Here is a 4,842-nt window from a genome sequence, read left to right as displayed (position 1 = left end):
CTGTGTAGTGCTGATGTGGGTCAACATGATGTGAATATATGTTTAATTTACTGAAAAATCCCTTTAGCTATATGTCTACACTTTTGTACTTTTTCATTATCATCTTCTTAGGAAATATAATTGTTTTGTGGCTGCTTACATTGAATTCATGCCTACATGAGGCATTTCTTCCTTTTTGGGGTTTTGTTTGTTTGTTTGGCTGGATAAAATGAACTTGATTAATGGTATATGACAAGATAGGGCTCCCTAAGCCCCTCCCCTTCTGTGGAGGTCAGGAGATTCTGTGTGTTGGGGTTGATTTGGGCAAAGGACTCTCTAGCAGCTGAGGGCCTCTTTTCCTCTTGCTGGGGCTGGTGGTCCAGGGGGCTCTTACTCCTTGGAGGCCATGTGGACCATAAGGTCCACCACCCTGTTGCTGTAGCCAAATTCATTGTCATACCAGGAAACGAGCTTGACAAAGTGGTCATTGAGGGCGATGCCAGCACCAGCATCAAAGGTGGAGGAGTGGGTGTCACTATTAAAGTCACAAGAGACAACCTGGCCCTCAGTGTAGCTCAGGATGCCCTTGAGGGGGCCCTTTGATGCTTGTGTCACTACCTTCTTGATGTCATCATATTTGGCAGCTTTCTCCAGGTGGCAGGTCAGATCTACAACCCACACAATGGGGGTGGGGACACAGAAGGCCATGCCAGTGAGCTTCCCATAGAGCTCAGGGATGAATTTACCCACAGCCTTGGCAGTGCCAGTCTAAGCAGGGAGGATGATTTGGGCAGCCCCTTGGCCATCACACCATAGCTTCCCAGAGGGGCCATCTATGGTCTTCTGGGTGGCAGTGATGGCATGGACTGTGGTCATGATTCCCTCCATGATGCCAAAGTTCTCATGGAAGACCTTGGCCAGGGGTGCCAAGCAGTTGGTGGTGCAGGAGGCATTGCTGACAATCTTGAGGGAGTTCTCATACTTGTCATGGTTCACACCCCTCACGAACATGGGGGCATCCACAGGAGGGACAGAGATGATGACCCTCTTGGCTCTGCCCTTCAAGTGAGCCCCAGCCTTCTCCATGGTAGTGAAGACACCAGTGGGCTCCACAACATACTCAGCTCCAGCATCACCCCATTTGATGTTGGTAGGAACTCGCTCCTGGAAGATGGAGATGGACTTTCCATTGATAACCAGCTTCCCGTTCTCAGCCTTGACTGTGCCTTTGAACTTGCCAGGAGTGGAATCATAATGGAACATGTAGACCATGTCATTGAGGTCAATGGAGGGGTCATTGAAGGCAACAATGTCCACTTTGCCAGAGTTAAAAGCAGCACTGGTGATCAAGTGCCCAGTACGGCCAAATCCGTTCACTCCGACCTTCACCTTCGTGTCTCAGGGTTGTGGCTGGCACTGCGAAGGAAGAGCAGCTGTCTGACAAACAGGAGGAGCACAGAGCCGCATTTGTTCCTTTGTGCCAGGTTTACCTGGAGCCCGGGCAGTGCTCATATGTAAGGAATGAAAACGTTCAGATTCAGAAAAAAGCAGATGGTGGAATGTGTTGTTACTAGGCTCTCTTTAATGTTCAATGCCACTTGCCAGAAGTAAGATCTCAATTAATTTTTGAAAATTCAAAGTATTATTGGTACCTGGAGGCACTATATATAAATGCCCTCGGAAGAAAAGGGAAAAGTTTCCATGGGGAGGAGCAGCAGATGGGCCATATGGTTTTTGCTCAATCTTAAAGTTTCAGAAGAAAGAAACAGACTTTTAGGCTTCTAGTCTCTTGATTTTTAGTTTAGCATTCTTAAGATTCTTTGACTATTGCAATTTTCCTTTCTTTTTTATTTTTTCCCTAAGTTTGGTGCTGGCTGTAAAACAGATGGTGAATAAAGAAGAGAATTTACTCGAGTCTATTTCATAGTTCCCTCAGCCACACTAACTCATTCAGGATTGATTCATTCATCAAGCATAATAGTTTTAACTTCTCTATAAAGTCAATAAGTGTCCTGATTTTTACACTGGAATAATAAAATCTTAAGGTAAAAAAACACACACCATATAAGAAAAAATGTTCTGCATATTCATGGGGTCTTTTGAATGCCTGTTCCAAAGGAGAGGTTGGGCCTATAATAGGAAAAAAAACTTAGAAAAACTTCCATACAAAAGCCATGGGAGAATACAGCATGCCCAGAACTAAATGTGTACACAGGTGCATACACACACATACACTGTACTTATGTCTTGATGGACAAACCACCAAAAAAGTGGAGCATTACACACACACACACACACACACACACACACACACACACACACATACATACATATATCCTAAGCAACCTTTACAACCGACCTGAATGACCGGTTGCTATGATGCACACTGACCACCAGGCGGCAGATGCTCAATGCAGGAGCTGCCTCCTGGTGGCCAGTGCACACTCACGAAGGGAGCGTTGCTCAGCCAGAAACCAGGCTCACAGCTGTCAAGTTCAGCTGCGGCGGGAGCCTCTCCTGCCTCTGCGGCAGCGCTACTGGGCGGTAGCGGGCAGGTGCAGTGGGTCCGGGTTGAGTGGCAGCTGAGCTGTGCCTGGCCCTGGCTGGGGCTCCTCCCCAGCCACCTGCCACTTCAGCCCTGCTACATCCCTCGGGAGGATGTCGGATTGCCAGGTTTTGGTCCAATCTGCACAGGCCAGCCTGCGGGGATCAGGCCAAAACCCAGCAGTCCGACATCACCTGAGGGATACTGGATTGTGAGAGGGTGCAGACCAGGCTGAGGGACCCCACCTGTGCATGAATCTGTGGACCGGGCCTCTAGTATAACTATAATCCTCAACATATTTTGCTCTGGCAATGTTTTCTCATTCCATCTACTGTGTAGTCTTACCATCCAGAAAGATTGTATTGATCATTAATTCAAATAAAAATTGTATTAAGAGTAAATTTTCAAATTGCATTATCTCTATGGTGTTGAATCATGCTATTGGGAATCAATAAGGTAGATTTTGATATATAGTATTGTCTTCAAAAATCTCAGGTGTCAGTTCTCAGAATGGAAAAACACCATATGTCTCTGATGTCTGTGTTTTTCAGGAAAGAAGAGGGAATTTGAGATGGGAATGAGGTGAATAGGGCACAGTCATGACGGCTTCCAAAGGGTTGCTTTTGAGATGCACCAGGGATCCTTTCAGAAGCCTAAGTTGGTGCACATTCTTCTGAGGCTCTATTAGTGCTAGTGTCCTTCAGTTATGCGGTGTGCTGAATCTGCAGGATAATTTGATGTAATTTAAATTAGTAATTAATTTATGTGAGGTAAAATCAATGTAAATATTTATAAAGGAACTTGAACAGTGCCTGTAAGTGTTTATAAATAAAATAATAATATTAGATAGAAAGATGAAACTATTAGCTTCACCTGACAGCCTGAAGTTGTTTTATTGCCAGAAAGTTCTTTCTTCCAGCTAATATAATGGTAAAGTGCCTGAAATAGTGTTTGGCCTTGAAGGCATACTCATATAATGGAAATGTACACATTGTAAAGTATTTCACGAAGCCCATTATTTTCAGTGCTTTGCATATAATTTTTATTACTTCCTGGAATTTGTATAAATTTTTCTATTAGTTCCTTTAGGGTAAAGTTTATGGCTTATCTACTGTTATTTCTAGATCCTGGTAGAATGCAGGAATACAGTCAGTGTCCAGTAAAAATATCCTTGTATGCTAAAATATTAAAGCTAATCTGGGAACCCCAAAATAGAGTCTTTTGAATTTATATCTTGTAAATATTATAATAATTACATAAGTATGGGTCTGATTGCAGTTTTCATTATTTATTTTATAAAAGCCTCACTCCCTTTGCTATATAAGGAGTTCTTTGGTTAGAACCAATGCTGTCTAGAATAACATAATGGTGTGTAAAGCATTTGTAAATCAGTGGGGGTTGATTTTGGCAGAAGTGTTATGTGCAGAGAATGGAATTACATACACAGAATAAATACCTACTCAGTGAGAAGAAAGTGCCATTTTTTTCTATGGGGAATATGGTTTCATATAATCAGACACCACTCAGTTCTTTCAGGGCAACTAAAGTCACATGGTAATTTGGTGGTTCATAGTCAAGTGTTTGGTCTTAGCCAAGGCTCAGTTGCAAACCTGAAACCAAAATAAAAATAGTTATTTGTAAAAGATGGCAGAGCAGTATTCAAAGATATTCAGATTCTTTACTATGATTCCCCTGCTAGTGCCTCCATACTTCACTATCTGCCACATTTGCTTCAAGCATCATTGGATCTGTGGTTCATGTGCCCTAAGTGTGTGCTTCAGATGGGATGTTTTAGGGATCACAAGTTGCAAAACAATTATATAGATTCCAGAGTAGTTTAGCAATGATGACAAGGAAAATACATACAAATATTTATACATTACTTAATATGAATGTTATAATTCACTTGTGTTTAATAAAATCTACATTTCATTAATCAAATGTATGGCAATCAATTAAGTATAACACTATTTATAGGTACTATGTCTTAGCCAAAACATTTCCATTCATTGTTTTATTTGTTTTTTGTAATCACCCTTTGGATGGAAAGAACTAATTTTTATTGAAAAGTTGTAGAATCTGAGGTATAAATGTAGACTATACTAGTGGTTGGGCTTCCAGCAAACATATATTTTATAATTTCATGCAATAGATTAATAAATTTCTCTATATTTTACAAATTTAACGTGATTTCTTTATAAAGTTTCAAAGGAAACATTATTGTATTCAACTCTAATACTTTGATGATCAACAAGAGAGTAGTAAAATACTCTAAGTAATATTTTGGAAATATTATTTTTATCCCAACCAAAATTGCT

The 4,842-nt window shown here is 41.2% G+C and overlaps 1 pseudogene across 1 annotated transcript; it reads right to left on the bottom strand.

Moving 5' to 3' along the window:
* Positions 1-369: 369 nt before the first annotated feature.
* Positions 370-1,266, bottom strand: LOC308520603 (glyceraldehyde-3-phosphate dehydrogenase-like; annotated as a pseudogene). The gene has a single exon. The product of its transcript is annotated as a glyceraldehyde-3-phosphate dehydrogenase-like (transcript).
* Between the last annotated feature and the right edge of the window lie 3,576 nt (positions 1,267-4,842).

The sequence above is a fragment of the Myotis nattereri genome, assembly GCF_964212035.1.
Source record: "Myotis nattereri genome assembly, chromosome: 5".
NCBI lineage: Eukaryota > Metazoa > Chordata > Mammalia > Chiroptera > Vespertilionidae > Myotis > Myotis nattereri.
The sequence above is the reverse complement of the archived record's forward strand: the minus strand, read 5'-3'. Positions and strand labels throughout refer to the sequence as shown.